The 26,214-nt window shown below is 39.5% G+C and overlaps 1 long non-coding RNA gene across 2 annotated transcripts in view; it reads left to right on the top strand.

Moving 5' to 3' along the window:
- Positions 1 to 26,214, top strand: part of LOC123618334 (uncharacterized) — a 59,983-nt gene that overhangs the window by 30,277 nt on the left and 3,492 nt on the right. The window contains exon 3 of one of the 2 annotated variants that reach the window (XR_006726756.2): positions 24,982 to 25,029. The exons of the other annotated variant lie outside the window; for it this stretch is intronic. This is a non-coding gene — a long non-coding RNA (uncharacterized LOC123618334). The remainder of the gene's footprint in view (positions 1 to 24,981; positions 25,030 to 26,214) is intronic. 2 annotated transcript variants of the gene reach the window in all.

Here is a 26,214-nt window from a genome sequence, read left to right as displayed (position 1 = left end):
AGCATGCAGGAATGCAGGTGTGGCTGGGAACCGCTATTGTCATTCCTGAGGTGTGTAACCTCCGACACTGTTCGCCTGGGCAATTCAGGGCATTGTCCAGCTGGGCATGCTGTTAATTTTGCCTGGAGAGATCATTTGAGTCAACAGGGCTCCCTGTCAGGAATCACACTGACTGCTTGTGATTGTTGCTCTGTCTGACTGGGACAGAGTCCTCTGCCTCTCTGTCTCCCTCCTTCTTTTCTTTTTATTCTTTTCTTTCTTTTTTTTTGAAACAGTAGCATTGATTGATTCCCTTGAATACTGTTACTCATATTCAAAGTTGCAATTTTCCTAGAGCTAATTAGAGAGAGTCATGATTCAGGCAATATCTCTAGAAATTCAGCAACTTCCCGTTTATCTTTCTATTATCTCCATTCTGTGGAATTTCCCAGCAATGATGTCATTCTCCAGAAATATAACCTGGGTGAAACCTTTTTGAATCTCCACATTTGAGAAGAACCATTGCCGTAAATGCTCTCCTTTGTACAAATGCATTACTGTGTGACTTCTGGAGAGAAGTGTGTCACAACAAGGCAATAAGAAGGACAAGGCCACCTTGAAACTCAGGTGCTGGGGGTCAGATAGGGTATTTTCAAGTGAGGGACTCTGGTAGGCATACCACACTCTCAGCATAATTCGAATTTTGATTCAAAATAACATTGTTCTCTATATCATTGGCTTTACGGATTACTTGTGAAATATGGACATTACTGAATTCCAAAGGCCAAGAATAATTTATTAGATTAGATAAGTTATAATTTCTCTAAAGATCCCATAGCTGCTTGTTTCTGTTTTCTGCTGCTTGGCTGTGACTTGATTTATCTGTTTAATTGTTAAGTCTATCTAAAGTTTTTTTGTGTAATGTAAATTAAATTGTTTTTCAATATTGCTAACATCAAGAAATAAATCCAGGAGGAGTTTTACTTCTCCAGAAAGCAGATAATTTGTATGTTTTGTAAAGTGCTTAGCACAGTATAAATGAGAGGTAATTGAAAATTTTTTTCACTCCACCTCTCCCTTGGAAAATATTTGAAGAACAGTAGTCACATATCTAACTTTCTTTGAAGGTACTTTTGGAGAGAATCCAGGAAAACCACCCTTTGTAAAACAGATGAACATTTCATCTGATAATTTGGTCCGCTTAAAAAATACTAGCTATCGAGTGTGTTTAAGTGTCTGTGTTAGTTACTATGGTACAAACTCTATTCAATAGAAATTTCCTGCTGAGAAAAACCATGAAGCACATAAGATGAATGCCTTCGCTGTGATTATTCTCTTCAGGAGCTAGAAAATAACTACTTAGAAAGATTATGCATGAGGGTAATTGCTATTTAATGGGGGAAAAACTGAGGAAAATAATTATAAGAGTGAAGAAGATATTTCCTAGCCATCTGTCATTTAAAAATAAGAAACAAAAAAGAAGACATAGTATGTTTTTCAGAAAGACTTGGAAGTGATGCCAAAAGGCAATACTCTAATGGTGCACACACAAAAAGAACTTTCCATGAAGAAATCTGAGATTACTGTGTGTAAAAGCTCTTTCCAGAGCCATCATCAGGGTGTGATTTACGATGACAGTGAACCACCTTTATCTGACATCTCGACATAGCCAAGGTGGAAGAACACACCCAACTGAGATGTCAGTAATTGGAAGCAGGAGATGCCAATAGAAAGACATTTCCTCCTACCAGGACAAAAAAAGGAAGCGGGGTAGTGCCATGGAGAAAAGCAATCTTTTAATCTCTTATTCTGTTTAGTGCATTGGAGAAGTATTAGTAAGCTAGTAAAGGTCTTTATTTATGAGCATGGATAGACTTTTCAGATGGCATGTTATTGATGTTCTCTTCCGTTGGAGCCAGCATTCTTAAGTCTACGGATAGTAGCCCCTGCAATCTGCCTGTCAGAGTCCTCCCGCCCTGCCTCAGAGGAGCTGATGGTCTGGATGTGGAGGAAGGAGCAGCTCCGTGAATTAATCAGCATGCCTACTTTGCTGTTGTTCAACAATATAGGAGTTAATAACCAGACAAGATGATGATAGAAGAGACGTGAGGCAATGTGTGATTAAGGGTGCAGCTGCAAGCAATCTCTCTCTCCTCTAAACTTCCAGAGCACTTTATCCATGCCTCTTATGGCACCTCCTCCTTTCTCTCTGATGCCACTGTTTCTCTCTTTTCCCCCTACTCAAGAGTGGACAACTTGCAGGCAAGCTCTGGGGCTGATTCTTCTTCCATCCCCCACACAGAGCCTAGGCTGGGCCTGCCTAGCGTCACTACAAGCAACCATTTGTTATTTGAATAAAATAAGAGACACAGACAATAAGTTTGGGTGTAAAGGGTATGGAGGGAGGGCATGGGTTTGTGTGAAGATTCTCACATTGGACAAAAATAGATTTAAAACAAATGATAAATGTCTGAAGCGGACATTGTTTTTACCTCTAAAGCAACCATTCATCTTTTTTCTAGTAAGAACAACTTGATTTTCTTTTGGGGAACTACGCCTCCCCTCCCCTGTTGCATGTCCCCTTGGCCAAGACAATCACACTCACATGGAGACAGAACTCAGGCAGAACAAAGACAAAAATTGCCAGTGACTCATCCCAGTGGCAACCTATCCACTGGGATAATGGAGACTATCCATTTGTTTGGCCATCCTTTGGCAGATTAGAGATGGCTGCCCATTCTCGGTCACTCCTCTCATCGCGAGGTGGAGTCTATGACCCTTCCCTTCAGTCTAGGTAGGTTCTGCACCTGCTGTGATCAGCAGAATAAATGAAAGTGACTGTGCCAGTTTCAGTGCACAGTCTTCATAGACTGGCCTCTTCCACTTCCGTACCTCTACTGTCTTTGACCATGAACTGGGTGAATTCCTTTCACCAAATCAGTAGTCCTCTCTTCACATACTTCCAGCCTAAAGTTCATTCTTTCTTTTTCTTTTTTTTTATTTTAATGTCTGTATTTTTTTCTATTTGTTTCTTTTTCAAAACATCTGCCTATATCTTGTTTCATTATTTATTTCTTTTTGCTTCATACTTTTGTTCTTTTTTAATGGAAAGATTATTTTCATTGATTTCTTTGAGCATCATTGGCACATTTATTTTCCAATTCCTTATCAAACAGCTCCATAAAATTAATTTTACCTGAAGTGAATTGGGGTCCAGCTGGGGCGGCAGGGTTCAAAGTCTTTCTAATGTTAGCTATCCTAATGTGGTTTTGGAATTTTATTTTGCAGAAGGCTCATTTTTGGTAGAAAGTTTTTTAGTCTTTTATTTATTTCCTCTCTTTTCCTTTCCCTCCATGTTTACCCCTTCCTATCTGACAGTATTGCTTTTGCCACATAGCACCCTGGGACCCCCAGTTCAGAACTGGGTACGTGGTAGTATTTTGGTATTCCTGACTTCCTTTGATATTGCAGATATCACAGAGGCCTTTACTGTATCAGGTGTGTCTTTGAATTCCTACTTCCCAACACCTGCAGCTCCCTGTAAGTACGTGTAAGCAATGGCTGAGACTGCTCTTTTTCTCAGTGTCCTATAACTAGAGGGAGCCCTAGTCCTAATCCTCATCCTCAGTGCTCTCTGTGTGTGGTTGTACCTCTGGGAGCTGAAGCCTTGGACATGGGAGAGAAGGCCAGTAGGGATACAGCTGCGATTCAGCCCCCTTCACTGTGGTATTTTTTGTTAAATGTTCCATGGTAGTGTTTATATTTCTATTTTTTGTTTGTTCGTTTGTTTATTGAGGTAAGGTTGATTTATAATATTATAATAATTTCAGGCATACAACATAGTGATTCAAAATTTTTGTAGATTATTCTCTATTTAAAGTTATTGTTTAATACTGGCTATACTCGCTGTGCTGTGCAATATACCCTTGTAGTGTGTTTATTTTATATGTAGTACTTTGTACTTCTTAATCCCCTAACCTGTCTTGCTCCAGCCCCCTTCCCTCTCCCCACTGGTAACCACTAGTTTGTTCTATATATCTATGAATCTGTTTCTGTTTTGCCATATTTGTTCATTTGTTTTATTTTTAGATTCCACATATAAGTGATAACATACAGTGTTTCTCTTTCTCTGTCTGACTTATTTTACTAAGCATAAGTCATGTTATTGCAAAAGGCAAAATTTAATTCTTCTTTATGGCTAAGTAGTATTCCATTGTGTGTTTTTGTGTGTGTGTGTGTGTGTGTGTGTGTGTATATATCAGATCTTTTATTTATTCATCTGTTGATGGACACTTGGGTTGCTTCCATATCTTGACAATTATAAATAATGCTGCTATGAACATGGGGATGCATGCATCTTTCTGAATTAGTGTTTTCATTTTCTTCAGATATATACCCACAAGTGGGATTGCTGAATTATATGGAAACTCTATTCTTAGTTTTTGAGAAAACTCCATGTACAAGGGTTCCCTTTTCTCCACATCCTTGCCAACATTTGTTATTTGTGGTCTTTTTGATGATAGCCATTTTGACAGAAGTGAGGTGATATCTCATTGTGGTTTTGATTTACATTTCTCTGATGACTAGTGATGTTGAGCATCTTTTTGTGTACCTGTTTGCCATCTATATGTCTTCTTTGGAAAAATGTCTCTTCAGGTCTTCTGCCCACTTTTAAATTAGTTTGTTTGTTTTTTTGATATTGAGTTGTATGAGCTATTTATATATTTTGGACATTAACTTCTTATCGGTCATATCATTTGGAAATATTTCCTCCCATTCAGTAGGTTGTCTTTTTATTTTGTCAATGGTTTCCTTGCTGTGCAAAAAAATGTTAAGTTTAATTAGGTTCCATTTGTTTGTTTTTGCTTTTGTTTCCTTTTTGAACCCAATGATATCATTTTGATTTTTTAATTTTTATATCCTATTTATTGTTACTATGTGTTTGGAATGCATGTGGGCAGTAAAGGGAAGGGAGCATTTTATCAGAGCCCGAAGCTCCTGCACCACTTGACCAGACATCAGTTGTTTACTTCTGTTTACATTTAACATGCAAAACTTTGAAACTCATGTGATAAAATTTTACTTCATCCTCTTTTGATTCCTCTTCATACTTCTAACCTTAAATAATTCTTTCCTCCAGACACTGAATAAATATTCACTTTTTCTACTTTGTCTAAGGATTTTACTATTTTATTTTAATCTTTAGCTTTTCTTATTTAAGTTTGGTTGATTTACAATGTTGTGTTAATTTCTGGTGTACAGCATAGTGATTCATTTATACATATATGTATGTATATATTCCTTTTCATATTCTTTTTCATGATAAGCCATTACAAGCTATTGACTATAGTTCCCTGTGCTATATAGTAGGACCTTGTTGTTTATCTATTTTATGTATAGTAGTTAGTATCTATAAATCCTGAACACCCGGTTTATCGCTTCCCCAAATCTTTAGTTTATAAATTCTACTTAGAACACATTTACTATGAAGTATGAAATAAGGAAGTATGAACTTCTCAAAAGAGCTAAAATTTTCTCATCACCATTTATTGAAAAGTCCTTTCTTTTCTCATTATCATTTCCTAAAGTACTGTATATAGTAAGATTTATTTCTGATCTGTCTCTTCTGTTCTGTTAATTTACCTCTATAGTCATCTTTCAAAAGCATTCTGCTGTGATTATTGCAGCTTTTATATGTTTTGGTATCAGGTAGGACTAATCCTACTGCATATTCTTTGTTTTTCAAAATGTGTTTTAATTCATGCCTGTTTAGCTTTTCTCAATAAACTTTATTTCATTTTTTAAATTTAAAAATTATATTGGAGTTTTTATTAGTACTTGCATTAAACTAACATATTAATTTGAAGACATTTTTCAAGAGTATGTCTACATTAATACATCATTTTTTAAATCTTCCATTAAAATGTTTTTGATTTCCTTCTTGTAGGTCATGTTCATTTTTTAAGATAATTCTAGCTTTTTAATCACTTTCTCCCCTCTTTTCCATTATTTTTGAAAGTAATAATTTGTCCATAGGGCATAGGACAATTCTATCTTGTTACTGCTTCCTATGCTGGCCAGCATTTCTAGGTCTTTTTTTCTTATTAGTGAAAACATTTAAAGGTATGAATGTACCTTTTGGGTACTGAAAGAAATTTCTTGCCCTTTTCAAAGAGCTATGTTCAAGTTTTATTAGAGAAGCTATTAAATAGTTTTAAGTTTCATTAGATATGCTGTTAAGTAGTTTTTAGTTTTTATTCCTCATTACAGAAGCTATAACCCTTAATTATTGGAAATTATGAAAACACAAGAAAGGGGGAAATTCCAACTTGGAGATGATCTGTGGCTAGCTTTATGAATGCCTTTTCTTTGAAGATGTACCTTGAAAAACAGATTTCTTTGGCAGTGGGATTGGGCAGAAAGGAAAGATAGAAGGGCACTCCAGAGAGCAAAAAAGGGTTTGGAGATAAAAATCTTCGACATGGTTCATGGACGTTGCTGGGTTCACAGAGTGAGGATGGACATAGATAAGACTAGAAGTGAGTTGGGATGAGATTTTGGAGATCTTGAATGTTAGGCTAAGGAATTTGGCATTTATATTCTGCAGGAAGTGAAAATCCAAGCCCCACATTTGTCCTTAAAAATCTCAACTTCCGGAACACACAAAATTCCTGTAAAGCTCTTTTTGTGCTACAGCGCATAGAGGCACAATGTTATATTTGAGATTCACTATTTGTTCATTTCCTGTAAGACGTATTTGAATGTAAAATGGGAGGAAAAGCCTTGTGTTTGAGTTCCTTCCTGATTTTTTTTCCCCAAAGGGAGGCGGGGGGAGTTACAAATTCATCTTCTTGATGAACACAAGCAAAACTCCACGTCTGCCCAACTGTAAAACACAGTCACAGAAATGGGACAGTAAATATAAACACAGAAAAAGTTTTATGTTACTGGAAGAGCAAATTTACAATCAGTAAAAATTCTTTGTAATGTTATCTGAAACCTGAGACGTCTGTAATTTTGGTTGTTTGCCCAGTAAGTTGAAAGGACTTTTTTTTTTAACCTGGAATTTAATTTTTCTTGGTCTTAGGCCCAGTCTTTCCCTAGCGGTGAGTCAGAAGGGATGCCTGAAATAGTTCATGTGCAGGTTTTTGTGTTCATGTCTTATCTTCCTTGGCTGGCCAGAACTGTTTCTTATTCATCTATTTATTTCTCAAAAACCCAGCAAAGTGTTCATAATTAATTCTTTGCTGAACTATATACATAGGTTTCAACTCATCTGTCAAAAATGTGAGACAACAAATAGCATTTTGTGACGTGTATATTGATGTGAACTTGAGACTTGATAGTTAAAATCATAACGACAGAAGTAACCAAGAAGTTTTTGTATCCCTTTTCCTTGTCTGGGAAGAACTGCCTGATGGATGCTGTTATTAGCTGATAAAGAAAGTGCTGATAAAGATATTTTTTCAAAATATTAATAGAAGAGTAAAAACATTTACTTACAGGAAGTGATCCTCATAAAGTAGAAAGAATTACACATGAAACAGTGATATTGTCTAGAGGGGTAAGACAGAATCCCAGAAGCCCCCTTTCCAAAACCCTTTAAAAAATGAAAACTAAGTCAGCCAGTAAATAATAATACTAGTGGTGTGCAAACAAGGCAGGCCGTAAATATTGAAGAACGGCATCCTGAGGTAGAATGAGAGGGTTTGACTCCTCCCACTTCTCACGTGTACACTACCCTCCCCAGGCCATCATGGCCTCTCACTTCTCAGAGGTACCTTTTGTGCTTGTGTAAGAGGGTCTACTGGCCATACACGTGGGTATCAAATCAAGAGAGTGTGAGAAGTTGGGCAGGAAGAGTCCAGGAAACATAGTTACCAAAGATTGTCACTGACACCAACCTAAAGGGAATAAAGACCCCTCGCCCTAGATGTTTTTGTAGGAGGTAAGTTGGTGTTGCTCTGAACTAAGGAAACAGATGGGACTCTGGGAATGTTTCCTCCTTGAGGCTCCTGGACAGTCTTTACCTTTTCATCATTGCCACGTATCTCCCCTCGACCACTCTTCAGTGCTGGATTAGAAAGTAGCATAAGACATGGTTCTTAAAGTAGATTGGTGGCTGCCAGGGGCTGCAGGGTGGGGGAAATGGGGAGATGTTGGTCAAAGGGTCCAAACTTCCAGTTATAAGATGAATAAGTTCTGAGGATCTAATGTTCAGCTTGGTGATATAGTTAGCAATACTGTATTATGTACTTGAACATTGCTAAGAGAGTAGATCTTAAATGTTCACACACACACACACACAAATGGTAATTATGTTGGGAAACTGATATGTTAACCTTATTGTGGTAATCATTTTGCAAGATATATGTTTATCACATCATCACATCGTACACCTTAAACTAACACAACATTGTATGTTAATTACATCTCAATAAAACTGGAATGGAAAAAAAAAGACATAGCTGTCAATTTCTTACAGTATGGTGGTGGAGATTTATTTATTCTTTCAATAAATTCGTGTGCCACGAATACAGGGCAAGAAGGCAGGGTGTTTGCCAAATGAATGGTGCAGCTACTATGTGCAGTGGGGTTTAGGATGCTATGTCTGTAAGTTGGATGCCCTGGGAAGGCTTTACCAAAGGAGTCACAATTTGACTGGGACTTGTGGAACAGGTAGTGTTTAAACTGGAAGAGAAGGTAATAGCTGAAAGTGTGGAGGCATGAGTCGGAGACCTGAGAGAATGCAAGCCGGAAAGGGAGGTTTAGGCGGGGTTAGGGAACACCTCGGGGTTAAGAAATATGGGAGGAAAGGGAAAGTGCGGTAGGCAGAATAATGCCTCCCCCAGAGATACCCGTGACTGAGTATGTCACCTTACATGGCAAAAGGGACTTTGCAGATTTAAGTTATGGATCTTGAGATGGGGAGGTTATCCTGGATCATCGGGTGGAATCACAAGAGTCCTTATGTATAAAAGGAAGGCAAGGGGGTCAAAGAAAGAGAGGCGACCATAGAAGCAGAGCTTGGAGGGATGGACAGAGGGGGACCACGAGCCATGGAAGGCCAGCAGCCTCCAGAAGCTGAAAATTCAAGGAAACTGATTCACCCCGGAGCCTCCGCAGGGAATACAGACCTGCCATCACCTTGATCGTAGCCCAGTGAGACCCACATTAGACTCCTAACCTTAACAACTGTGAGTTACCAAAGTGTGTTGTTTTAGGCCTCTGCGTTTGTTCGTGAAATTCATACAAAAGAGAAGTAACATTAAAGGATTAATGAAAAGCACATCACATTAATACCTTTAAAAATATTCCAACGTCCTTACGGAGCTGGAACTTCTCTTACAGCCATTTGACCAGGAGGAAAGTGAGGCTTAGAGAGGCTGTGAAATTGTTCAGGATCTAACACGTAGTAAAGCACAGCTTCGCCCCGGAGGTGGGTTCTGAGACAGGGGAAAGGGAGTCTGTCCAGAGGTAGGGCAAAAAGAAGTGAGGGGGCAGGGAAGCCAAAGAGAGAGACAAGGAGAAAAAGGACTGTGTGTGTGTGTGTGTGTGTGTGTGTGTGTGTGTGTGTGTGTGTGTGTGTGTGTGTGTGTGTGTTGCAGGGGAGCGCCACTAAAGATAAACTTTGTTTACTTCTACTTTGGCTGAGGTAGCCAGGCTCAGATGAGTCGCTACCATTGTTAAGAAAAGGACCAGAGCTTTTCCCATTGGTTTCATCTAATCACTTTTCTTTCCAAATGTTAAAAATCTGAATTTCCTTTTCTTTTAGACAAATTTGTAGACTTATTTGAAATGAGAATTCTTTTTTCACTGTGGATATCCTGCACCACGTTAAAAACTGATCATTAAAACCAGATTTTTATGCTATGTGAACCAGACCTTAATTTTTTTTAAATTTAGACTATTTAGTTAAGACCCTTGGAAGGAATTACAGTAAATGTTAAAATTTAACCTAAAATCAAAGCTAGAGTCACTTCTTACCCAAAGGTTACATCCTACACAGCAAGTCCAATGAAAATGGTGTCTGTTCAGTGAAAATCACTCTGGAAAAGCCCTTGAATTGCCCAGGGCATTGTAACAGTCAGGATTCGTATATTCTTTACCATTTCTTAATAAGTCCGGCATGGCCAGTTTTTCCGACAGCATTGGAGCCCATCACTGTTTCTCTTGCTAGGCAACAGTTAAAGTTGTTGGCTTGCATTTCAGGCCTAGATTGTACGAAAAATGCAATTTGAGTGTGCATAGTTGACTTGTCAGAAATTAAAGACATTTGTTTGCAATTTCACTGTATTGTTCAGTTCTACTATTTACTTTATACTATTTCATCTAATCCCTTTCCTCACTTCTATTTACTTTATAATTAAATTCTACTATCTAGTCCTAGTGAACCATCACATTCTCTCTGTATATAATGCATGCCCCTGCAAAAAAGGCAAAATCATAGTTCCTCCATGAAGATACACGTAATCTTAACATTCTCATATATTTCCTTTATTATCATTTTTCTATATTTTTAAACAAAGTTGAGATCATCCTATACAAATTGTTACACATTTTTTATTGCTTTTAGTTTTCTGATATTATAAATAATGCTGCAGTGGACATATATAAACATAATTCTTGGGCTTTCTGACTGTACTTGTTCATTTTTTAAATTTTGAAGTAGCAGATTTAAATTTTGAAACAATTACAGGAAAGTTGAGAGCACAGTTCAAAGAATTTTCTTTTCTTTAATCATTTGAGAATAAGTCATCAGCCTGATGCCGCATCACCCCCTGAATTTCTCTGTGTGCTTTTCTACAAATGAGAACACTCTCCCACTTACCCATAAATAACAACCCAAATCTGGAACTTAACATTGGTACACTACTACCACCTAATGATTTGTAGTCCCCATTCAAGTCTGGCCAATTGTCCCAATATCTCCTTTATAGCAAAAGCATCCAATTCAGAGTCAGGTATTGCGTGTAGTTGTCATGTCTCTAGTCTCCCACATACTGGAACGTTAGTTCAGCCTTCTCTTGATCTCATGGGCTTGATACTCTGGAAGGGTACAGGCCCATTATTTTGTTATTTTGTCAATTTGGGTTTAACTGATATTTCCTCATGATTAAACTTAAATTTATTATGAATCTTTGACAAGAAAAGCACAGAACTGATGCTGAGTTTTCCTCTTCACAGTCTATCAAGTGGTGCATGATTTAAATTTGTCCCATTACCAATGGTGTTCACGTTGATCATTTGGTTAAGGTGGTATCTGACATGCTTCTTCATTAATAAATACTTTGTAGGGAGATACTTTGGATCTAAGAAAACATTCTATTTCTCATCAAACTTTTAATTTATTCATTCATTCATTTAGATCAGTATGGAGTCATGGATTCTTATTTTATTCATTGGATTATAATTCATTATCATTATTTCTGCTGATGCTCAAATTGACCCCAGTTTGGCAGCTGGGAGCCTATTCAAGCTGTCTTCTGTGTCATTTTGACATGTCCCCTTTATTTTTTGAAAACCTCTTTGTTTTCTGGTACAACAAAATGTTCTAGGATTGCCTTGAACTTTTCCTTCATCAGCTCTGGAATTAGCCGTTTCTCCAAGAAAACCGGATTCCCTTTGTGGGAAATGACATTTAGAAGCCAAGACCTGTGTGCTAAGTATGTTCGTCGCTATGGGGATGTTGCTGGCCAGTAGACAGCATACACACATACACATTGGTAAACATTTTCATATTATTTCTATACTTACATACTGAAGACCATAAGTTCACACTGACACACCTAATTCCAATCCAATGTCTTTTCATATTGTTCTCCAGTAGGAAAAACCAGGTTGCCATTATATTTAGAATATTTGCTTATTTGATCAATTCCCCGTTATGTAACTATAGTAGATTGAATGGTGGTCCCCCAAAATACATGTCCACATCCCAGTCCCTGGTACCTGTGAATGTGACCTTATTTGAAAAAGGAGGCTTTGCAGATATAATCAAGTTCTCAAAATAAGATCATCTTGGAGTATCTGAGTGGACCCTAAATCCAATGGCAGGTGTCTTATAAAAGATACACACAGAAGAGGGACACACAGAAAGAAGAGGGGAAGTCCATGGAAGGACAGAGGCAGAGACTGCAGTTCTGCAGTCACAAGCCGAGGAATGCCTGTAGCCTCCTGAAGCTGGAGGAGGCAAGAAAGGCTTCTCCCCGAGAGCCTTCGGAGGGAGTGTCGCCTTGCGGGCACTTTGACTTCCTGAGAACTTCCTGCCTCCTCTGCTGCCCCGTCTCCTGTGCCAGTGTCTTCTTTCTCTGCTCCAGCTCTGACTCCCCATTTTGAGCCACTTCCCCCCTTCCTCACAGAGGCCCTCCTCACCCTACTTGAACTCCGGCTCCCCACACCAGGCCGCCCTCTGTCAGTGCCTTCCTCGCAGTGTTGCTAGGTAAAATACAGGATGTCCAGTTAAATTTGAATTTCAGATAAACTACAAAAAATTCATGCAAGATTGGAGACATATTTGTACTGAAAACTATTCACTGTTTATCTGAAATTCAAATTTAATTGGGTGTCATGTTTTGCTTTGTTGGCTCTTTTTCCTTGGCTAAATCTGGCAACCCTACCCCCTCACCCTAGTTAAGCCAAGACCTCCACCTCCACTACACCAGGCCACTCCTCCATGGAGTGTTCTCTGTACTCCACTGGGGCTGTGACATTCATACCCGGCTGGCCCTTTTCCTCTCTGCTCAGACTCCAGCACCCCACACTGGACCACCATGGCTCGCCACACTTCATCCCTTCTTCCGCAGACACATGCCCTGCTTTGTCTCACCTAATGGCTTTAAGACTGAATTGCTTAGGAAGAGAGGAGAAGGGAAGGAAAGGACATAGAATGGAAGGGGAAGAGAAACCTGGCTATACTTTTCAGTGTGTTTCATATTCTCCCTGTGGTAGAATAGTTTTTATATGAAGAAATGGCCTGTATTAGAGTTCTCCAGAGAAACAAACCAATAGGATGGATGGATGGATGGATGGATGGATGGATGGATGGATGGATGGTTGGATGAACTGAAGAGAAGATTTATTGTATGAATTGGCTCACACAGTTTTAGAGGCGGAGAAGTCCCACAATCTGCACGCTGCAAGCTGAAGAACCAACAAAGCTGGTGGAATAATTCAGTCTGGGTCCGAAAGCCTGCAAAGTAGGGGATGGGTTGGGGGGAGGAGGCACTGGTGTAAATCCTGGAGTGTGAAGGCCTGAGAACCGGGGGCAGGAGAAGATGGACATTCAAGCTCAAGACGAGAGAGCCAAGATTTTGCCCTTCCATTGCCTTTTTTGTCCTATTCAGATCCTCAACAGATTGGATGATGCCCACTCACCCTGGTAAGGGCAGATCTGTACTCAGTCTACTGAACCAAATGCTAAGCCCTTTTAGAGACACTCTCACAGACACATCAAGAAAAGTGTTTTGCTGGCTACCTGGGCACCCATTAGCCCAGTCAGGTTGCTCTAACAGAAAGGTAAACATCACATGGCCCTACATGAAGAATTGATAGCCCTTTGTCAGTCACTAAATGGAAAATAAATTATGTTTTTTGACAACTGCCTGAGGATAGTGAGATCTTAAAAGATTCAAATGCTAGGAGAAATTGTACTTGAAGTGTGTCCAGTGGCTTGTCTTTTGATCACCTCATCATTTTTCAGCTACTGTCTTTGTTAATGCCTCTCATCTCTTTATACTGTGTCTACCCAGGATTTTCCTAGGATTTCTGAATAAGGACCTGTAAGCGCCAAACTCTAAATTTCCCACCTTTTCTCACAACAGTCGTTATCTCGGCCTCAGCCAAGCCTTTGATTAAAAAAAAAGCGGGAAGATTTAAAAGAGAGCTCGAACATCTGCTAAGTACTACAAGTAAATCACTACAAATCCCACTCATAGTTATTTTTTTCTGCCAAGTTCAGCTGCTGTCCTCTTTAGTCTACCCTAACCATCCCTACCGACGTTACGAGCCAGCCACCCGTCGGTGTCACGACCTTGGAGTCTGTTTTTCTTTTGTTCCCTTCAGACTGATGCTGCACCGCTGTTTGTGTGCCCAGAGCCGAGGACCAGGCCTCTCTCCTCTCCGTCCACTTTGTGTCACCGCCGCAGGTGTTTTCATCTTTGTACCAAAGACTTGTTACTCACAGCCCCGTCCCTTTTGTCCCCCGGCTCCTTCCTGCTCCTTACACACAAAAGTGTGACCCTGGACAGATCCTTCTCCTCAGGCTGAAGCAATGTGAAGAGACCTCATGGCCTTTTCATTACTGAGTTCGCCCTTTTGACTTATCTATATCACTTTTATAAAGTTCCAGGGTGAAAAAAGAAAAGAAAAGAAAAGAAAAGAAAAGAAAAGAAAAGAAAAGAAAAGAAAAGAAAAGAAAAGAAAAGAAAAGAAAAGAAAAAAATCCAAACTCAAGCAGAGTTTGGGGCTAAAATAATGACCAATTAGAAACTCTAACTTAGGGAAGCAGCTCGATTTCCTAAGCGCTGTCTAATTATGTGTTTTTTTGTTTTTTCATTTACTGTCAAATCAACTGTGACCATAAATTGAAGTGCTGTGGTTAGAGGGCACATTTCTGATCAAATAAATCACAAATCTAAGTCAGCCAGTCAAGGCATAACATGCTCTTTTCACTTTTTATAGTCTCAGGAAGCAATAAATGACAAAGGCTAACATGCAATAAAGCTGTTAACGGACTGTGAGAAAAAAAAACCCATACACTAGTGGTTATATTATAGCTATGCCAAGCTAATAAATTCAGATGCCGTTTATATGCTAGAATATTTTCCCATCACAAATGAGGTACCAAGTAATGTTTGTCTTTCCGAAGATTTGCCACAGCCATTCCTACCATTCCTGCATGAATCACACTGGCTCGTCTGTTACGATTTAGGGGATTGTGGCCAATGGTCAATACAATCGAGGTGATAAATGTGCAGTTGGCTCATGTGAAAGCCCATGTAAATTCATTTCAGGAAAAACGGGGAAGATTTATGGTGAGAGGGCAGTGATATGTGTGGGAATTTCAGTGGTGGGGGAACTGAGACACAGAGGAGTCAGAAGGAGAGGGTGAGACCCAACTACTGAGCTAAGAGAAGCAAAGTTTAGGAAGAACTGCTGAATCAAGCTCATGGCTGCAGATGGAAACTGGAGTCAAGGAAGGTTTCAGGTCAGTGCTGACCCAGATGCCCCAGGTTTGCCCAGGGGACACCTGAGGGCCTGTAGCACTGGCAGCTTCTGCTGTGAAATGAGTAATAACTCCCTCTCCTTTTCTTAGAGGACTCTCTTAAACCCAGTAAGGTGTCCAGTGATAAAAAGAGCTTACAAAAATCTTGGTGATGTCCCACACAACAGGAAACAAATTTTATGTTTTTTTTCAAAAAGGTAATTCTTACCATGATTCTCTTTTAAGGCATCATATAATTAAAGAAAACTCATTTTAGTGGCATTGCTAAAAATCAGAACCTACCAACCAGCTGCCCCTGGGTTATGCTGATCTGTATCCAGTCTGCTCGTTATAATTTTCACCAGCAATAAGATGAACATAGGTGCAAATGGCCGCAATCTCAGGAGCAAGAGTGGCCACTGGCAGGGAGAAAGGGGCACAAGGTGAGAGGTGCCGCATTAAGGTAGCTTTCATTTTTCCCCCGTTGGGCTCTTTGCCTAAGCTCAGGACTGGATTTGCAGTGAGGGAAGAAGCCCAGATCATTTCCCTATTATGGTAGCTGGGCAGCTACAGCACATACTTTATAAATTATGTTTCATTTGGGTGAAACTTCACTTTGGAATTTCTCATAAGTACAGTCTTGGGAAAGATGCAGAAAGTAAACCTAGGTTTCTGCTTGTCATTATGAAGCATGGTGTCTACTTTTAAAGAATTTATTTGATCATGGTTTGGTGGTGACGGTGTCTTCAGATGTCTAAGGGGGTGGTGAATACAGAGTAACTTCTTAGCTTCTTTGCCCACCTCAACATACATAAAAGATGATGCCGTAGAGCATTTCTACCTAGGAAAGAATTTAAGGAGATGAAGATCATGTTTTCGTACAAAAGAGTCCAGAATTTGTTTTAAAAGGTGAAAAATTGAAAAACTTAGATGCTCTGACTGTTGTTAATGAGTGACTTCTTGTGACTCTCCTCTAAATGGATGGCAACATACCAGGTGTGCTAATAATATAATCTGAGATGCTCTTGTCTGTAAAACCTCTAATCCAGCTGAGACAACTCTTCCCACTCCAGAATTCCAAGAGTTCCAAAGACCTCTTCCCACCCCAAACCTCAGGATTTCTGGAAAAATGCAGTCACTTAAAAAAAAAATATATATGTAATATATTTATTATATATATGTGTGTGTGTGTGTGTGTGTGTGTGTATCACTCTGGAAAGGGAAATACCTAGGCACCAGAATAGAAGATGAAACTCAAAACTAGAACAATATATGTATGAGATGACATCAAAGTTCCTGGGACGCTGTGCCCAGACATAGGTCATCATGGATGTAGGCTGGCATTTTAGTATCTATATAGGGATGAAGGCCACAACTGAGGGCTCACACCACATAGGGAGCTGGAACCAAGACCTTTGCTTCAGAGTGGAGTCCAGGAGGGCTGGCCTGGCGTCTCTGTGTAAAGAGTATTAGACGCACCACACCCCTGGCCTAAAGGAAGCTTGTGCCCTTGGCACTTTATGCATAAGAAAAGAGTCTCCTCTGAGAAATTAAAACCCCATGCAGAGGTATAAGATCTGGATTTTTGCTGTCCACATGGTATGAGAATCCCAAGCCCAAAAATTGTATAAAAATGGGTCGCGAATTGGGTAGAATCCCCAAGAGCCATGCCAGAAGCAAACACAAAATCTGTCCTTGAGGACACTTTTATAACTCAAGGCACCTACTAAAGATACGCTTACGTTTAAAATTACAGACTACAGGGGGAAATGACTCAATGTGAGGGAGAGTCACAATAAATGGGAGAATTAGCACCCCAAGAACTTAAGATAATAGAGTAAAATAAAACAATCAAGAGATAATAAAATAAGAAAATGCAAGAAAGAAAAGATGAAATGAATAGGTTATTTAGTAAAAGAAAGATGTTAGAATGTGATATAAGTACACATATTCCTACAAAGACACTAAGTCATAATGGATTCAAACTGAAACCAAAGAATTGGATGTAAACTTGACATTTTTTAATTTATACCTTGGAATCAATTACCTGCAGGGATAATGAAAGCTCAGTTATGTGACTCTCATAGGATTATATTTAAAACCATATGTTGGGCTTGCTTTAGATGATAAATGCATAAACTTTTCATTGCTTTGAGCTGTTAGATGAATAAATTTTCATCCATAAAAATTTTATATTTTTCTAGTTTTTAACTCTTTTCTAATTATCAAAATAATGTGTCTTTATTATTCAAGACAAATTCTGAAATACAAAAAGAAGCAAAAAAAAAAAAAAAGAAAACCACCAAAAACCAATAGTCTTACTACCTCAAAACACTGTTCACATTTCAGTGTGCTCCCTTCCAGTTCTTCTTTTCTGTGCAGTGTATCCTTGTAGAGCTGAACTTGTACTGAAATACCACTTACTAGGCCCTTTATCCTATAAATTTAATATTGTTATAAGCATTTCCCCATGTCCTTAAAAGTTGTTATAAATATAGTTTAAAGGGTTGCATAATATTTCCTCATAGATGTATCACTTATCTCATAAGTCTCTTATCATTGCCTATTTAGATTGCTTCTGTTTTTTTCATTGCTATAACTCTGCAGTAAATAGTTGTGCATAAATCTTTGTTTATGGAGTTGATTATGTCCTGAGGCTATATACATATATATATATATGATTTTTAAAATCAAGGGACAAGCCTCGATTTTATAATTCATATTTTCAAATCTATTTTATTGCCATTCAACAAAATTTATTGAGTATCTACTATGTGCCAGATAGCCATACACTTATTACTGTGTGTTTTTTCCCTCTGATTGTCAACATCTTCACACACACTGTAGAAAATTTGGCAACCGGCAACCGTACATATGAGTGCAAGTGTGTGTGTGCATGTGTGTGTGTATAAAAGGAAAAAGCAAGAAAAGGGAAGCATGAGGGAATTCACCTACTTTCTGTCTATAGGATCGAAGCCAGCAAAGAGAAAACTCCAGTTAGAACATTTGCTGGGCACTTAGAAAATTTATGAAACAAGTTTACTAGTTAGATATAAAAGTGCTGGTTTATTTCATCTGATCTTTAGAATACGTCTGCCCTGAAACAGGTCAATTAGATTACTTCCTTCCCAGACTTTCTCCCATCCTCATTCTAGGATTTGATGACAACTTTCGCAGCTATGTTTGAAAACAATGTTAGCTTACCAAAATGTCCATTCAACCAAAACATCCACCCCTCAGAGCCGTCCGTGTTTGTCAGCTCCTGCTCTTCGTTACATTTCAGCTAAGAGAAGAAACACTAACCTAGTGCCAGCAAATGAATCCAACTTACCCCACAGCAACAACTACCTGAAAAATTCAAATTAAAAGAAGATGAAGTTGAACCTGTTTTGCTTAGACAAACAATTGATTTTTTTTGTCTACGCAGAGACAGATATGCTATTTACCTATCTGTTCAGGCTTTGCACTACAGAAAAAAGAATTTAAAAGTCATAATGCTAAAATCTGGAAGTAAAGGATTGTATATAAAGCAGGGGGGAAAAGTCAAAGGACAATAAATTTCTGTTATTAAATTCTCTGGTCTAGTGCTGGATTCTTCTAGACAGAGCTCTAACTTTGAGGGTACTGCGTGTGGGTATGAGTTTGTGCACTGAGCAGTCCTAGGGGGCACCGCTCACAGTGAGCCCCAGTTGAGGACTCAACCTCAACTGGCTTTGTAAGTCAATTTATATTTATATGTATATATAAAATTCAACACATATGTAGTAAGTTTTTGTGAATATGTATGTATTTATACATAAAACACAACAGACTGAGAGGACCTCAGAAAGAAATAACAATGGTTTATTGCATGAAGGGACTTATTTCTGAAGAAACAAAAGTCCTGTACACAGTTCAGGAAAACGAAACAATTTTTTTGCAGGGGAAATGTCTTTTGCCCAGTGCACCAGGCTGGGCTGGCACCACCACCAAATTTTTGAAAGGTGGCTGTCAAAAACCGAAGCTGTGTATTAAAAAGGTGGATTCCGTATCTTTATACATGTGACTTTTGTGTGCTGGGAATGTAGTTTCTTCCCCTTGAGGATAGTTTTAGGTGCTATCATTCCCAAATATACTGCCTATGAGACTGATTAACTTACCAAATATTTATCAAACACCCACTTTATGGAATGTAAGATGTTAGGTCCTATAAGGATTAAAAGGATGAGTAAGATACAGACTTCATGTAGTTTGTGCTTGACTTGGAATAGAAGTGTATAAGAATACATATGGTAGAAAAATACAAGATATAAAAAAATGCTGAAGCTATGAATGTACGTAAGAAAGTAATTTAAGAAAACAGAAATTTTTTAAAATGAAAATTACTGCTATTTAGTACTGAAATAATTCCTTAAACAATGTCCATTGGTAAGGAAGAGGAAACTCAAAGTGAATAACAGGAAAAACTACAAGCTGGTTTTCACTCTACAAAAATAGTTTCTCTTGTGCTTCTTCTCTCTGCCCGTGACTTGAGGCTTTTCAAGCCACTGGCCCAAACAAATGACTCAAAAATCTGAAAAAACGTTTGGAATTGGGATCCAAGAGGATAGATTCTGACCCTGTGTCTCCAGCCTGGGCAAGCCCATAGAAGTCGGAGTGGTGGGTGCCGTCTAGGGCTGACTTCTGCAGATGGCAGCTTCTCTGCTCTCTGTCGCTGGGGCCAGCAAACTGGAAGGTGCAGGAAGACAGAGAGACATGTAGTTTTTAACTCTTGTTTGTCTGCTGTGTTTATGGGGTGTTTCCCTGACTTCAGGACCTGATTAATTGGATCCTTGCAGTGCATTTGCTTTTCCTTCATAGTCACGATGCACCTGTCAAAGTTATACCAACTATTTTCTGTGCAATAAAATGGAAGGAGTATGAGCTTGGGGGTGAGGCAGGACTGGGTTTTGAACCCCGAACAAGTGGCCTGTGCCTTCCTTTCCTCACCTGAAAAAAGTGGGAAAACAAGAAACTCCTCAAGGAAAAATAATTAACACACTGATCATTTGTCACAGTGCCTGGTACACAAAAGGGTCAAGGGAAATGTGGCAGGTGTTGACAGCTGTTTAGTAAGGAAGAGATTGAGCTTGGAGTCGGACAGATGGAGTTCGAGAGTTGGCTACGTCACTTACTGTTCGTAGCCCTGGGTACTTCACTTCAGCTCTGTGCCTCAGTTTCCTCATCCCTAGAATGGGAATAATGAGAGCACCTGCTTTGTGGGCAGTTATGAGGGACAAATGAGTTAATATGTGTTCAGTGCCTGGCACACAGTAAATTCTCAGTAAAAATCTTAGCTATTCACTAGAATAGGAGTTAGCAAATTATTTTACCGATTGTAAGGCTGTTGGGAGGTTAGTATAAACAAATCCATAAAGGTACTTAGCAAAAAGCTTCTCACTTATATGAAGTACTCAGAGTTAGAAATTCGTTTGGTGATTATTATTACTACGATTATTGGTATTTCACTAGATAAGACAGATTTCTACATTTTCAGCAATGATTTATTATTAATAATTAATTAAATGCTATCTAAGTTGGTAAAAACAGTTTTTCACATATGGCTGAGAAGAGATGTGAATTGAAAAGGGTTACCATAACATAATTAAAGAAAACTAAAAAAGCCTTTCTGGAAATGTCTTACTTTAGTTTCTGGCCCTTTGTAATACAGATTTTTTGAATTTTCAACAGTCTCTCATCTGAGTTACTTTAAGATATATTTATTTCCTCCACAGTAATTTGAGTCAGTCCCCTGGTATTCAGCTAATTTGAACTCCGGTATTTTGGAAGAGTGTCTGTTGACACAAATATATTTGGCATCACTAGGGAATTTAAAACTACATACAGACAGTGTCATGATCCCTCAAACTCAAGATGACCCAGTATTATTATGGAGTATAAGTATTACTAAAAAGTTTCAGGCTGTCATTTCTACACTGAATATATGGGCACGTTAGCCGTGCTTAGCAATGGCAGTTACAAAGATTATAGTTTTGCAAACATATTTAACAAAATATATTAAGTACTTTGCTATTTTGCTTTAAAAAAAAGAAATAGAAGGGAGAGTCTGGTAAGATATGCGGCAAGTCTTGAAACTTTTACTCACCTTCTGTCTGATTCTGAGGTGACTGTGTGGAGTGAAAACACATCCCTCACTCGCTTCCTCCCAGAGGCAAATCTGATTCTCACTCAACCTAGAAGAGACAGATTGACACTTGACATTTTGTTTTGGTCTTGCCAAGATATTTCCAGTCTAGACAATTCCCTGATGGCTAAATTAAACTAAAAATCTCAGCATTCAGAAACTGATTTGCCTGGGAAGAACATTTGTGGCCCTGGGTCTTCTGCAACAACATTTTATTTTCCTAAGTGAAGAAGTAACCTGAGGAGGCCCTTGGTGCTTAAAGACCAGACTTCGTCACCTTGCCTCGGTTTCAGGTTTTCACGGGGCCTGTCAGAGGTCGAGAGAGAGGCGCAGGCCACTTCCACATTAAACCAAACCAAACCAAAAAAAAAGAAGGAAAAGAAATGTGAAATAGAGTTACAAAATTTGTGGTATATTTTAAATGTCAACATCTAAGAAGTAAGCAATTTTAGCCCACACGTGCACACATGTACACATTCAGTTCAATATAATTATGCCATTCCCAAAATGATTAAAGGAGTTTTTAGAGGATTTATTAAAAAATATTGATTCATCATGCACAACAGACATGGCCCAGTAATAAGACGCAGAGTTAAGATGGGCAGTGATATCTTTTTCCTTCAAACATGCTAATGCTTCTCTGTAATGATAGGTACAACCTGGTGGTTTTGAGACCCTTTGTGACAAAGAGGATGGGGCCAGTTGCCCTCCTGGGGTTCCCCTTCGGAGGTCCCGGGCACTTGCACTTGGGAATATCCGGCTTATGCAGGTACCACTGCCTGTCCTTTTCATGTCAACTCTCTCCTGAGATCAAGAAGTGGTTCAGCCCGTGAGTCTGGGCTGACGGGCACACTTACTAATGGAGTCTGTTAGTGTTTTCCAGTTCTATGTGTTTCTTGCTTTTTGAGAAAGAGGAGCGTTTGATCCCTCGTTTTCAGTGAACAAGAGTCAAACTGCAGCCTAGAATAGAATGACAGGTGTACATTGCTAGACGGTAGAGGACATGGAAGGACTTTGAGCAGGAGGCAAAAATAAAAACACACTTTCTTTAATGTCGTTACTGATGAGGGCTCTTTTCCATAAGAGAGGACCCCTCAGTAGCATGAGCAGAGTCTGGAAACTAACAAAAGCCTCCTGAGAGGAGCACGCGGGCCAAAGTTCAGTCCAGCCCTGGGCTGTGACTGCCCACACAGCCATTACCTCTTATTTGTTAGGAAGACGTGAAGTTTCTAAGTTGGGTGGAGCCATGACTTCAGATGGAGATTATCCACTTCTGTGAAATTTTATTTGCAGATATCAGAGGAGGCTTCCATTTCTCCATTTTTCAGAGGAAGCTAGGAATGAGGGGAAAGTCGGGGTGGCGGGTAGAGAAAGAGAAGAGTAAGATGGAATCTTGGCAGATGGCAGTTGGTGCCGGTGAGCTCAGAAGGCTTGAAGTGGGTGGAGGGAGCCTGAGGACTGGGAACCTGGGTGTGCGTCCCAGGGAGAGGGAACAGACAGAAGCAAAGGAAGGGATAGTAACCAGCTGGCCTTCAAAAGGGGGAAGAGAGGTCCCACTGAATGACCCTGTGGAGAAGAATTCATGGAAGTGTCTGAGGCTGGTTTAAAATGACAGCTTATCCAGTTTGTCAGATGGGGAGTAGGATGGCCAAGTGGGATGGTGGGATTCAAAGAGTGCTCAGGAAGTGGAGCCAGTGTCCCAGAAGCCCCTCCCCCTGCTTCTCACTCCTCTCCCCACGTTGCACTGCTAAATCATCTAACTGATTAATAAGAGGGTTACAAACTTTTTGATACGTCTAGTCTGGGCTCCACACAGGAGCCAAGGGCTTTTGTTAAAATATGTCAAGTCCAATGGTTTCCTGTTTCCCCGGAGGATAATCTGAAGTCCTTTCCAAGGCCTGCGGGGCACTTCTGACCTCGTCTGCTTTCTTTCTCCCCTCAGCCAGCCTTCCAGGCCCCTGGGCCATTTGCTTTCCTCTAATGCCTTGGCCCTTACTGGTCCCCAGACACCACAGTGCTCGCACCCTCTCACTTCATCTGAACCTCTTCCTCTGCCCCATATTAGTTTCCCAGGGTGGCCATAACAAAATGCTACAGACTGGGTGGCTTAAACAAGGGACATTCATTAGTCTAAGATCAAGACACCAGCAGGGCTGGTTTCTCCTGAGAGCTGTGAGGGAAGAATCTGTCCAGGTCACTCCCCTTGGCTTACAGGCGGCCTCTTTTTGTGTCTTCGCATGGTCTTCCCTCTCTGTGTGTGTCCAAATCTCTTAAAAGGACATCAGTCATGGATTAGGGATGACCCGAATCACCTCATTTTAGCTTATTACCACTGTAAAGACCCTGTCTCCAAATACAGTCACATTTTGAAGTACAGGGGGTTAGGACTTCAACATATAAATCTGAGGTAGGGGGACACAGTTAAGCCCATAACAGCCTCTTATCAGAAAAGACCCCCCAACACATCTGAAATAGTGTCTCTATTAACTGATACACATTTATTCATTTATGTTTCAAAGGCCTCCCTCTACTTAAATGTCAACCCTAGAGGGCCAAATTCTTTGCTTTGTTAACTGATGTATCTCGCGTGCCAAGCCGATGTCTGGAGAGTAGCAAGCCCTCAATAAATATTTATGAGTGTATGAATGCATATTATGAAGCCATTACAAATTACTCTGCAAAAAAGCAATGACAGAGAAAGATGTTCAAGGTATATTGTTAAGTGAAGAAAACGCATCAAAAAAAAAAAACTGCATGTGTAGCATAGTTTCATTTTAAAATCATATACATATAATGTATCTTCATTAAAATAAAGCTTGGAGAGATATGCAACAAAATGCTAATAGTGGGTGGCTCCGGGGGTGGGATTTTTATTTATTTTGATTTCTCTCATTTACTTGTAGTTTCTAATTTCTCGTCAGTGAATATATATTACTTCCATCAAAGAAAAAAGACAATATATTTATTAAAAGTTAATAGAAGATATTTCTCATAACTTTCAACTGACTGTTATGTTAAGAGAGGAAAAATACACTGTTTTTCTTTTTCAATGGGGAGCGGTAAGAAACACACCCAGTGGGCAGTCCCTTGGAGCCCAGTGGCTGAGAGCCCAGCCCATGGAGTAAGCCGTCTGGCTCCAAGTCCTCATGTGCCACTTTCTAGACTGGGCATCTCAGGCCTACCTGTCAATCATACTGAGTCTCAGTTTCTCATCTGTAAAACGGGGTGATAATGGTACACACAAGGCTTGGGACTGCCATCCAGCTCTGGCCCCAGATTGGAATTTGATTCCTTTTAGCTCAATGATTTGGAAATTTTAGGACACCAAAAGTCAGAGACCAGTCCAAGGATCTGACTCTCCCTTTATTCTGTCAAGGGCGGGCCAAGCAACATCCAGATACCTGTCGCATTGCTTTTGGGTACAGGGGCCCGGGGTCGGGTGGTGGACATGAGAGAGGCACTTGTTGCAGGTGCCAAATTTAAAGTGGCACCAAAACACTCAATAATCAAGATAAATAATATTTTAATAGAATGTTTTAAATAAAAATATGTAAAGGAAACGATACTGGACAAAATGTCAACAATTTTAATAGAGACAAATAGATAAGTATGACTGATGTTCCCTTTGTTTCAGGTTCCATTATGGCTCAGCATGGCACTGCTGCCAGCCCACTGCCTGAAGGTGGGGAACCTTCAATTATTCAAATCATTATTAATTGCTACTTAATTATAATTAATTATCCAAATTATCCTGAGCCTCAGAACCAGGATTGCTCTCTCTATGATTGTTTGGCCTTCAGTCAAGGCCCTGTAAGGATACTTGTGGAGAATGTGTATCTTTCTGATCCTGTTTGTTTCTTTCTCTTCTGTAGCCCCCTAGTCACAGTTGCTACCTAACCCCAGCTTTCTTATCTCACTGAGGACTCTGAGGGGCAGGTTTCTCCCTATTCTTTTATAGAAACATAAAATGCCAGCAAAGCATGGTTTCTACCGTCAAAGAGTGCTAAACAGAGTTTGCACATGTGGCAGCCTCCTCCCCTGATACTTCTGGGGAAAGGCACACAGACCTTGGTATACCTTACTTCAAAAACAGGCAAGGGCACAGAAAGAGAAAGAAAAATGCCATATGATATCACTTATATGTGGAATCTAAAAAAGAGACACAAATAAAATTACTTACAGAACAGAAACAGACTCAGACGTAGAGAAGGAAACTTACGGTTACCAGGGGGTAAAGGGGGTGGGAAGGGATAAATTGGGAGTTCGAAATTTGCACCTCTTGGGGGGTGATGGAAATGTTATTTACCTTGATTGTGGTGGTGGTTTCATAGGTGTACACATCTATCAACATTCCTCAAATTGTACATCTGAAATATGTGTAGTTTACTGTACAGAAATTATACCACAATAAAGTTGTTTTTAAAATAAAAAAATAGGCAAGAGCAAACAGCATGTTCATTCTGTCTGTTTCCCAGGAGAAGGGAAACCCCTTATGTCATGGGGTCAGCCAGCCCTTTGGTCCCACGTGGAGAGTTTCCCTGAGGGGCTTTCGTATTACTGTATCATGGGAGTTTTGTGGGTATCAGTTTATGCATGTCAAGCACTTCACAGTGCACATTCACATGGAAATTGCTAGATAAAAGTAAACATCCAGAGTCTTGTTTTCAATCAATGGTTTCATTTTTACATAGGATACATAGAAACCATAGATTCTAAGTTGCTTTATCAAAGTAATCACTAGAAAAATAAGACATTCTTAGCATGGAAACTTTAGGGAATTCCCTCTATCACTCTCCTCCACTTGATTGAATGTACTGTATGTTATCTTCAAACATGTAAGTTGGAACATCAAGTGCCTTGAACAAGG

Source organism: Camelus bactrianus, chromosome 5, assembly GCF_048773025.1.
Source record: "Camelus bactrianus isolate YW-2024 breed Bactrian camel chromosome 5, ASM4877302v1, whole genome shotgun sequence".
Classification (NCBI taxonomy): Eukaryota; Metazoa; Chordata; class Mammalia; order Artiodactyla; family Camelidae; genus Camelus; species Camelus bactrianus.
The sequence above is the reverse complement of the archived record's forward strand: the minus strand, read 5'-3'. Positions and strand labels throughout refer to the sequence as shown.